Raw genomic sequence first — 12080 nt, forward strand, 5'->3', positions numbered from 1 at the left:
GGTACCATCCACCTCTCCAAAGAGCTGGGCAAAGACTTCCTGTGTGTCCCTGGGATTCACAACAGGGGACACGCTTTTAACTGCACAGCACTCAGCAGCTTTGGTTGTGATATCTGTAGACAAAATTTCAGCAGAGTGCAGACTTAGGGCGTTGGATATTTTTTATTTCATTTTAGGCTGCCCATCCGTTAACGTCACCTGTGTTTCCTCGTGGTGAGCTCTACACCTCTCCCCATGTTGCCTGCCCCTCTGTTTCCACCTGCTCCATCAGCTGAAAGGAAACCACCAAAGCCAATGCCCATGAGCACTGCCCAGCCCTGGGGCTCTCAGCAGCCCAGGGCAGGAAAACAAACAAAAACCACTGAGTCTGGCTGCGCAGGAGGGAATGACTTAAAAACACAGCAGCCAGTCCCTAAACAGGAATAGGTTATCCCAGAACCAGTAATTTTAGGGAAGCAGTACTGGTTCACACTTGGTGCAAATGTGGCTCTATATTTTGAGTAGACACTGGAGTTTTTCCCTGTCAAGTTCCAGATCTGCATCAAATTATTTCAGCATTTGCTAATGAAGACATTACACTGACCTTATTAAAAACATCGTGATTTTCATCTTAACTGAGAAAACAGTGTTTTTTTCAACTGTTTCAAAAGAAGAATAAAACCCAAATATTATCAGGCCTATCTTTCATATGATAAGGGAGGAGGGGGAAGCTCTGCAAGGAAAGATTTCAAAGCCTGCTTTGTTTTCGTCAGCTTTGAAATCAACAGACAGCCCTGAGAATTCTGTTTTTCAGAACCACAGTGTTTAATTCTATTTACTACTTCCAGGCAATTCTATATATACACACAGCGAAAAACCCAAGCAGCTCACTTTAAACAAATCCTCCTGCTTTTTTCAGATGTGTCATTCCTCCTGCGGGTAGGATTGCAGGATACAGATCAATTAAGTTAAAGCCAAAAACAAAGAGGGAGGAGAGGAAGGGGAAGAGGAGGGTTTGTGCTGCCCTGGGCAGCTCTCCCTGCTGGATCTGGGGGGTCACTGTCCTGTGGGCACCTTGGCTTCACCTGAAGGAGGGGGTTAGTGGGGAATTTGCCAAAGACTTCCCCAGCTCTGCTGTCTGATAGAGCAGTTGGAAATCCAGCCTCTCACTCCTGTGCTTGGACAGATCCAAGCACCCCAAGTTACCCCTTGTGTTGTCTCTCACCCTGGACAGAGTTATGCCAGAAATTCCATTTCCTTCCCTCTCCTGAAACCAGGCTGTCTACCTTATTTCTCTCCCTGATTAATTTTTACCAAAGGCCTTTAAGAGCCTCTGATAAACTGCTCCCAAAGTCCAAACTAATATTATTAACTATGAATCTTCTCCTATAAATAATTCCCAGAAGTAGATCAATGCTACCACTGAGTCAATGGATTCACTGGAATCATTTCTTCCTGTTACTCTTGGATTTTTTTCTCCCTGTCGCCGCTAATCAATTATGATGATAAAACTACCCTGGAACACCCCCAAAATAAAGACAAACAGTGTGTATTATCAGAGGCTGGGGCTGTGTACGGTGTTGAAGATGTGTTACCTTCTCTGAGCCACATTTGTTTTCCTCTACAGACAGTTAAGGGGAAAAAAAAAAGGAGCCCCAGTAAATGAATGGTCTGGTGTAACACAGCATTAATTCCCTGACCTTCCGCATTGAGTGACTAAGAATCTCAATCTCAATTATTCCTTTCATGATGGAATCTAAAATAGACACAGCAAGTCCTCACATTCTTGCTCAAAAGCAGGAGAGGTGGAATGAGACGAGTCAGCCCGATCACACTGAAACCACATCCATTATCAGTTCCATGTCATTCAAAAAAATCGACTGCAGGAGAAAGCAAGAGCATCCAAGGAGAATTATTGCAAAACATGTGCTGGCAGGATCTGGATAAATACAGACACTCATTTATATATGCACATGCATTTAAAATTCACAAGTGTGGAGCAGAATCGGGGTAGGAAAAACAAGTCACTCCCCAGAGGACACCATCGCTCTAAATTAACAACAGGCAGATCAGAATTGATGAAAACACCCTGAGAGGTTGATAAGCAAAGCTCCCACTCTGTAGATTGTGGGGATCCCTCACATTTTGGAGTTTGGGCTTTCCTGTACCTCTGGCATGATGGAAATGGCAAACCCATAATTTCCTGTCTGACTTTAGAGTCAACTACTTTGTTTGCTCCTTTCCAGTTAATCAAATGATTCTTATTGCTGATACAGCAAATTCCATGACTATTAAGTTCGCATCAAAGGACACACAGAGCAAGAAAGTTTCCATAGGGCTTTAGACTATCTCAGCCCAGATCTTCAATGGGCACAAAATCCTCACAGTCACACTACCACATGTATTGGCTAAAGATCACCCCTACCTCCATGGATCTTTGACGGTATTTTCCTGCAGCTGGAAAACAAGGACAAAACAGACCCAGCTGTGGGATGCTGTCCGTGCCAGGAGCTGTTGTCCAGCCATGCCTGGCTGTGTGCAGGCAGGAGCCTCACTCCCTGCACACAGGGCTGTCACCCTGGGCTTACCTTTAATGCAATTCCCTGGCTTTCCATGTAATTCGCTGATTTCCAGCAGCAGATGTGGCTCAAGCTCCTGGGTTTGCCTTTCTGGCCAGGGTCTGGCACAGCACGTTGCAAGGTGCAGCGAGCCCGGGAGACAAGGAGTCACACACAGCCTCTGGCCACATCCTAAATTCCAGCATTGTACGTCAGGAAGAAATGTGCCTGGGAAATGTAGCTGTAACTACATTAAAGCACCATGATTCAATTCTAACCACATCATTACGGAGGTGCAGATCAGATAAGCACGGAGAGCGAGGGAGCCGGGCCGCGCCGGCTGCGGGAGCCGCGTCCCGCCGCTCGGGCGCGCTTGGGGCTGGGGGAGCATCGCGCTCCCTCCTCCGGGGATGTCCCACTTGTTTACACCGCAAACCCACCTCTCCAGGCGGCGCCTTGCACTCCCTCTCTCTGCTCCGACTCAGTGTCACCCGTGCAGCCCAGAGGCAGACCCTGCATCCCTCCCCTGGCAGGGTATTTTGAGCCACATGGGCCCTTACCCGGATCCAACCCTGTCCTTCCCGCACCCGAGAGGCATCCCCAGGGCAGTGCTGGTGAGCAGGGGGAGCACTGCAGCCCCTGGCTGAGCTGCTGCCCTGACACCCTCCAGTCCCCCCAGCCTTCCCCGCACTGCCCAGGGATCTCCAGCCTCCCCGTGAGAGGGATGGGCTGAGGAGGAGCTGCTGGGGCCATGGCAGCCTCCCCTGCAGTCACCCATTCACTGCCATCCAACATCAGCCATGCTCAGGGCATCACTGCCTTGGCCACAGTCACACCCAACCACTACATCTCACCATGGACTGGAAACCATTCTTTGAGTTACTACCTCCTACCAGGGAAAGTGCTTTTCCCATATTTAAGAGATTCCTCAGCTTTAAGCACCTTCTCCCACTAGATTTAAAGCACTGATATACTGACTGTCAAGGCCCTGGATCCCTGGTCTGACTTTTGGGCAGCCATGAGATTAACTCTTCTGTTCCAAATCATTTTAAGCAGAGGTTAATGCTGAACTTGTGCTTCTGCCTTTGCTGAATCAGGGCTTTGCCAACTTCCTGCTTTATTTATTTGTCTTTCTGTGATTGCTGAGCCGGGATGGCAAGGATCCTACCTTGAACCTCCCCTGGGACCTCTTGTGATGAAAAGCAAAGCCTGCAAACACTGTGGAGTCTCTGCTGCATTAGGAGAGGAGTTTCATGAAGATTCATGTCTTTCATATTGTTCTATGAAATTAAAGAGCAGAGGAAAATTACTTTCGAGGAAGTGAAGATGTACGGCAGCAATTTAGTTGCAAACATAATTAAGCAACTGGCCCTGACATACCCGTCCTTTCTTGGCCAAAATTCAGCTGGAATTTCCATTGATGTCAAGATCAAGCTATGCAAATAATTAGAACAAGCTCTCTCAGGAGAGTAAGATCCAAAAGAGATTTTAGGTGACAAGGTCTGTAACAATGCTTCCCTCGCTCCTTCTGAGCTGGATCCAGATCTTTAGGTCCTTCATTTCCCTTCCAGGCTCATCCACCTGCCTAAGCTCACACTGAGAACTGTATGAAAACCTGTGTGAGGCCCAGCTGACAGGCCAGCAGAAGTGGCTTCCAGGCTCCAGACACTGAAGGAAGAAAGGCTGGGATCCCACATGGAGTTCTGCCTTGTAATGAAGTCACTCTGCCACTTCAGACTTACTCAAATACATTGATGGGTTAATTTTGCACTGAAGGCTCTCAGCTGGGTCAGGCATCATCTCCCTCCCCTCTGCCTCGGTGCCAGATTGGGCACCACGTGTTGTCCTGGAGGTGGCACCCAGCCAGGTCAGACTGGCACCGGTGCCTGTGTGTGCTCTGTGTGACTGCCACAGCCCTGAGTGACATCCCTGCTCCACCTGGAGCCTTTGTGCTCCCAGAGTGGGTCAGAGCCTGGAGATGGGGTGAGCAGGACTGAACATTTAACTGCCTGAGATAAGAACTGGGCACTCAACTCTTGTTTGTCATAGCTTGCTTACAAACAGGCACAATTACAAACATGCAATTTCTAAGTGTAAATACACTTACAGACTGGTTATAATGAAGCAAAAGCAAACTGTTCTTAAGCTGAGCTGAGAGCCCTGGGTTTTGGCAGTGATATTTAGAGTTCTCCCAAGTTCCTGGGTGTGGAGTGGTTTTCTAAAATTGCCCAGTTTTTAGTTTTCGTTTAAAGTAAATGTATAGTCTTGGAAGCTCCAAGGAAAGAACTTGAAAAATGTGACCTTTAGAGCTTTGATACTGGGTGACAAATAAAAAGAATCCAAAGGACAATCCCCTTAGAAATATACATGGCTATCATTTAGTGAGCAGAGAAAGGAAACAAGGATGAAGTGTTTTGCTTTGAGGCCAGGATTGACAGCAGCCTCTTACATTATCCTTGAAATATTAGTGGAATAACACAGTACCAGCAAACATCTCCTGCATGCACCATTGCTTGCCCAATTTTGCAGGAGCAGGTGCTGAGCTGGGGCTGTCTGGGCTGAGCCAGCAGCCGTGCCCAGCCCACGGTCCAGCAGCGCTCCAGGAGGTGACATTTGCCTCGCTGGCACTTGGGAGCACCTCAGCTTCACCTCTGCAAATGAAACTCTCTGCATCATTGGGGAACCATGCCGGGAGGCCCTCAGGAGCCCAGCAGCTATTCTTCCTGCTATTTCATACTAGGGTGCTCTTTCAAGGGAAGGAAAACCTTGGGGAAACTGAAAAATACTTAGCTGGAGTGGGCAGAGGCTCCTGGATGTGTTCTTCCTGGCTGAGGCCATTTTGGATGGATGCAGCACTCAAGCTCTGTGGCTCTTGTGGGGCATTACTGTGATGCACCATCAGAGCAGCACTGCTCCAGTGAGGATGGAGTGTGTAACACTACTTACACTGCACGTAACTCCTTGCAGTCATTTCCCCTCTCCTCTTTGCTCACCTCCTTGTGTGGCTGCAGTTCACCACAGATGGGACTCTGCTGGTCTGAATCAGCACAGGGACAGTGTTTTGCTGTTCTGTACCAACAACAACAACAAAATAAAATTCAAACCAACACAAACTTAGTTGAGAAAGTAATAAGAAGGCAAACTCAATTACTGTTTCATCTGGCATTTTTCTTGCTTTGCTGCTCTTTGTCAGGGACTTCTTCCAAGCAAAATTGGAGAGATTATCTTGTCTAGATGTTATGAAGTAGCTAATCCCTTCCGCAAGTGGAGGAGAGCCAAACGCTTCGTGTTGGGCAAGTGGAAGTGTAAATATGGTGACAAAGTGCTGCCACTGCTCCCTGGCTCCAGGGGCCGCCTTTTCCCAGGGCTTTGCTCACTCCACATCTGCATGAGGCACCAGGATTTCCCCAAGATCTCCCAAAAGATCTCCGCTTTCCCGTCCCAAAAGCTGCCTGGAGCAGGTGTATTCGGCATATCATCTCCTCCACTGCTGTGGGGAGCAAGAGGGAAAAGGTATTTTTAGAAGAGAGGAAGGCTGCTGTTTAATGTCATAGTGCTGGTGAGCTCACGCCACCCCTCATCCCAGCCCCATCCCACGCCCAGCTCTTCCCGGTGTCACCACTGGGCTGAGCAGCTGTGGCAGCCCAGAGTGCGACCCCGGAGCTGCACTGCCTGCCCCAGGGACCCCGCTGTGGGTCCTGCTCCCTGCACAGCTCCTCGAGCAGAGCTGAGGATGAGGATGCTCCTGCCTTCCTCCAGCCACCCTGCAGCAGGGCCTGGAGTAGGGACCTCAGAAAGCAACAGCAGAAGAGAAATTACCCACCTGCCATGTGTTCACTGGATTTTATATGGCACACAGAGAACTCACCAGGGCCATTACCTCAGTAAGGACAGCCTTGTTTTCCTGTAAGAAGGGATGTTTCCTGGTCACCTCAGGGTAAGCAGGGTGAGGTTGCCTCCAACAGAAATTCTCAAAGGTCCAATCTTTACTCACATTGTACATCAACCCAGAGCGACACGTTCATGAGAACAGCCCTGACACAACCAACACCTCTGGGCTCTGTGTGAGGTCTCTGTCACAGCCCTGGGAACACGAAAATCATCAGCCCTACTGGAGCAGCACCTCTGGGATGAATCCCAGTGTCCTTCCTCTTCCATAACCACAACAGACACAACACAATACCCCACCTGCCCATGGCCCCTACCCCCAAAATCCAGCAGCTCAGGTAAAGGATATTTGCAAAGCTGGAGCAAGGCTCAGCTGGAAACACAGAGCAGCCCCAGCCCGTGTGGGTGTGTCTGTGTACATCCAGCCAGGGGGATATTTAATGATAATTGCTTCTTTTCAGCAGCGAGCAATGTGCCTGGTACAACCCAAAATGATTTTGCTATTTTGACGTTGGGAAATCTGCAAGTCAAAGGTGAGGGAATGACTGCGCAGAGCAGCCAATATTAAAAATCACAATCTGGCAGCGGCGGCGCGGGCTGGCAGAGCTGGATTGCCAATCATTTTTATACCTCGGCGCTTTAAATAGCAATAATGTGTTGAATGTGAAATTGCCTGTGCTGATGGGGGTTGCTGCACGTTATTAAAATCCAGGCATTGGGACACACGTTACACATTTGTGATTCTTTAGAGACGTTGTTGGGGGAAAAATACAAACTCTGGGAGAAATTTGAGGGAGGGGGAGCCCAGGAGGTAAAGGGTGAGGGAGAGGCAGACAATCAGGTCTCTGGAAGATCACCAGGCAAAAGGCAACAGGGAGAACACTTCAGCTCTTCTGGATATGCCCAGGAAACAGCCAATTATTTCAGAGTTGTTGGAGCGTTAAGTGATGCAGATTATTCCCTCTAACACTTATTCCCTATGCAATTCCCACTCTGCTCTGATTTGGCCCATTCCAGATCCCCATTTGGCCCAACACCTGAGCCCTGTGTTGGAGCCAGGCTGCTGCTGTGCCTTCCTGGGCACCTCTCCCTGAGAGGGGCAAAAGCCCAGGGGAAGGTGCCCTGGCCTCGTGCCCAGGGAACAGGAACTGCTGTTGGTGATGTTCCGACAGCTCTGCCTGGGTGAGGATACAGAGCTGAGTCCTCACCAAACCTGCTGCTTCCCATCTCCACGGGAGCATTTCTCCTCCCCAGTCAGGGAGTCATTATCCACTCCAACTGCTACATCCCTCCTTTTGGATGACTAGAACCCTTAATCCATGATTTCACAGCCCTACTTAGGTACAAGCACCCACATGCAATGCAGATCTGTATAAAACCCAGCTCTGCATAAACACAGCCCTGAAAGAGGAAAAGCTGTGATGCAAACATGGTATTATTTCCATCCATCTATGAGGTTATTCCTTACCTCCACCAGCTCCCTACCTGCTCCCACCTCCTCTGTCACACCTCCAGGTGCCAAACTTCTGTAAAACCTTTCAGGAACGGGATATTCTTAGCTCAGATGTACACAGACCATGGGTTGAAGGTGACTAAAATAACAAAAAATCCATGTGCCTTTAATATTTTCAGGATTAATTTTACTGCAGTCTCATGGAGTGCCCTGTGCCAGGCTAGGGTCCTGCCATGCAGGCAGGTGAGACAGAAGAGAAAGGTGGAGAATTGGGATGCATACTTTTCAGAGAGCAAAGCAGAGATTTAAGGTCCTGTCATATCCCAGAGTTTTATTAGTCATTTTGCAGCAGCTATAGGACTGATTTTTTAATTAATATTTTTTAAGAGAATAGGTATACGAGTAAAGTCCTAATAATAAAAGGTGCCAGAACAGAATAAAACCTGAAGGATCTCTGTTCATCACTCTCATGGACCTCACGTTCTTTCAACAAGGTCACACAAAATCAGCAGCTGAGCCTGTATTTTCCAGTCTCTTCACTGCCCCAGCACAGCTCCTCTCCTCACACACTCCAACTTTGCTCAGTTTGTCATCAGCAACCAGCAGTGACATCACCTTGAGTGGCAACATCATCCATCCATCCATCCATCCATCCCACAGCACATCACTGCAGCACTGATGGGCCTCAGACCCAGACAGCCAAAGGGTGCAACACAATCAAAAAGCCAGAGAAAATGGACTTTAAGCTGGGGAATGGGGAAATGAAGGGAAATGAGCTGGGGATGTCTGTGCTCAGAGGGAAGCAGCCCAGCACTGGGGGGCAAGCGCTGCATTCCCAGCGGCTGCGGCACAGAGGCGACGGCGAGATATTGATTTGATAAGCAGATGAGCTGAAATTCCAAATGCATTGGAAATGCTGATAGGAAAAAAAGAGGTAGATGGAGAGACAGGGGAACGCAAGAGGAACAGCTGCGTACACTGAGATGTCATGGAAAATAGAAGGTCATCGGGATCCACGAAATTCTCCAAAGAAATGGGGAAGTGGAGATCGCAGGGAGCCAGCAGATGTTTCTGTGCCAAGACAATGATGGAACCATAATTACAGCGAGATGGAGTGTCCTGCACAGCCCCAGCAACACGGAAACAAAACAAACCCCAACCAGACACGTTTGATTGGCAAGTGGAAAAGGCTACAGAAAAAGTAATAAGCATTTAGCCCTTCCATTACAGAGGAGTCAGGCAAGGGGAAGAACGAGGGCACCTCTTCACTGCAGAGCCAGAACGCTGGCCGAGAGGTCAAGCTGCTGACAAAAGCCCCTGGATTTGTATGGCTCTCACACATGGGAGAGCTGGGCGCTCACAAGTGCTTTCCTCCCCCAATTTTCAATAGTGGGGGCCCAGCACACTCAGCCTGGGGCTGGGGTGCTCAGCAGATGCAGGGGCAACTGCTTCCTCCCCGTTCCTGGGCAAACCCACCCTGGGTGTCTTGCCCTATTCAAGGGCAAAACCCGGGCAAACAGAGCCTGACACAGGCACCTCTGGGGGCTTGTGCTGTCTCAGCTGCCACTGGCAAGTGAACTGGGGTCCAGAGGAGAATAAGCACAGTCTGAATCTGGGGTCAGGGCTTGTATGCTTGGAAGCTCAGCTGTCCCTGCAAACAGCCAGCCCTGGGATGTGACAGCTCTGCCAGGAGCAGCAGCAGTGCTGGAGCACCAAGGGGAGCCAGAGCTCCTCAGCCAGGGGACCTCTCTGCATCCCAGCACACACCGTGACCATCTCAACAGGAACATTTTCCCTGACTCATTCACACCTCTCTGGCTGTTGCCTCTGTAACAATTATGCTGAACTTTGCTTTTCACTTTCTGCACTTGCAAGTCCATTTTCAGTGGGAGGACAAGAAGCTCACTTAATTTTGGCTGGAGGGACAAAATGATCTTATTTGAGAAAAAAATAATCTTGTTTCTGTGTTCTGAGGCAGCTCTGAGGGAAAGGCACGCCACGACCACAAAACACATCCAAGCAAATTAGGGGTCTGTCTCTGTGAGTGAAAAGTAACACACTCCCTTTATCATCTCATATCCAGACACAGTGTAAGGACAAACCTGCACAAGCAGAGATACAATCTGGACCTGCGAGCAGAGAGGAACATCCCAGGCATGTAAATCGCGGTCCTGTGGATGCAGTGAAGAGCTGGGATGATCCATCTCCCGGCAAGGACTGCGAGCCGCGCAGCTCGGCGGGGCTGGGCCGGTGCTCGAGTGCCATCTGCTGCTCCCTCTGCACGGCACCGAGCCTGCTGCTCTCCTGAGGAGGGGAGGGATGGATGGAGGCATGGATGGAGGGATGGATGGGCGGGCAGCAGGGGTGCGGGTGTGAGTGGGACAGGGCAGATATAAAAAAAGCAAACCAACTTTTCTCCACTACAACTCTTTCCTCATCATGCGTGGTGTCTTTCTGCCCCCAGACAGGGCTGGGCACCTGCAGCAGTTCACTCTGCCGCCCCTCACAGTGTGTAACACTGGTTTGTGCCACAAAAAAGCAGCTGCCCATAGCAGAATTAGAGCTACAGGCTTGACAGGGCAGCCAAACATTTCTTCCTGCTCTTACAAAACAACTTGTCCAGTGAAGAACAAGTGTCTCCCTTAGGGCTGGGTTCCCAGGAATCCCTCCTGAGCATCCCCCTGCCCTGGGGACAGGAAAGCTGGGGAGAACAGGAGGCTGGAGCAGCTGGATGCCCCAGCAGCCACACTGGAGGTCCTGGAGTAGCCAGGGAACATCCCCACACCAGGCAGAACCCAGGGGGATGTGACAGAAGCGGGAGATGCTCATACTGCCACTCACGGCTGCCAACAAGAACAGTACTTGAGGGCCAGAGAAGTGCCTCAGGTGCACTTGGAGAACAACAGGCAAGAGAGAAACCCAGACCCAGGGATTAGTGTGAGAGTGCTGCTATCCAGAAATGAGGGCACCTCACTTGAAACAGCATGAAATGTCTCTTCAGTGTTCTTGAATCCAAACTGCAGAGTCAGGGCACAAAACAAAAGAGTAACATCCCCCAGGCAACATGCAGGGTTTTGAAGCTGGGACATGAAGTGCACAACCCAGAGTGCCTCTGATCCCTCTTCCAGGGGGAGGTTAAAACCTTGGTGTAGTGACAGCTACAGCACAACTCCCATTGCCTTCCCCTGCTTTCCACAAGGATTGAGTGTTGTAAGAAACATCCCAACCTGCTTTCAGACACCAATACTCACGGCTGGGCATGTGCAGCAGCTTTACAGCCTTGATTCAGCAAAAGCAGGAAAGCTTCCAGCACGTGTTCAGTCAGCAAAGGCTCTGTAGGGCTCAGGATCTGTGGGGAAGTCAGCAACCCCTGCTCCAGCCTGTGGAGCAAAGCTCAGCAGCTTCGGCCTGAGGCAGGACAGGAGAGGAGGCTGTAGGCTCGGGGGCAGTGTGGCCAAGGCACAGCAGGGCCATTACTCACCTTCCTGGGCACTGGGATCACGGATGAGCCGGGGAGACTTTGAGGCAATTTAGAAAAGAAACAGGAAGCACTTTTCCCACTCACACATGATTAAGTTGTGGGACACACTGCCACGGGGAGCTGTGAAGGTCAGGAGGACAAATGGCCTCAAACGCCCTCGCAGCACCTCAGAGGGGAGTTCCTCTCTGTTACGGGCTGTGTGAGGCACCAGGCTCAGCAGTGCTGAGGAGCTGGGACCCAGGGGGGTCAGGGCAAAACTGCTCTGACATTTCCTCTGGCAAAGAGCCCCAAGTCTCTCCAGCTGCCATCCTCACCCTTGTTGCCCAATGCAGCCAGAAATTTTCCTCTATCATTGCTAGTTTTTCTTTTTTTTTACCGGGGTGGGGAAAGAAGCAGAGGTGACTGAAGCCAAAACACAGCCCCCGAGGCAACGAACTAAAGGCAAGACACATGTTTTCTAATTCTTGCTCAGCAGCCTCCTACATGCTGGCTTCCCAGGGACAGCCCCGAGCTGGGACCCCATGGATCTGTGTGATGCAGTAGAATGGAAGAGATAATACAGCTTGCACCTAATTTTCCTTTCTTTTTAGGGAAAAAAAACCTCTGCCAGTGAAGCACCAGGGATGTGCTGAGCCAGGCTCTGGGCTTGTGTCAGACAAGGGTTTCCTTACTCTCCATCTGCTCCAGGAACTCCGCCCTCCTCCCTCCCTGAGGAGCCTTG

The sequence above is a fragment of the Camarhynchus parvulus genome, chromosome 19, assembly GCF_901933205.1.
Source record: "Camarhynchus parvulus chromosome 19, STF_HiC, whole genome shotgun sequence".
Lineage (NCBI taxonomy): Eukaryota > Metazoa > Chordata > Aves > Passeriformes > Thraupidae > Camarhynchus > Camarhynchus parvulus.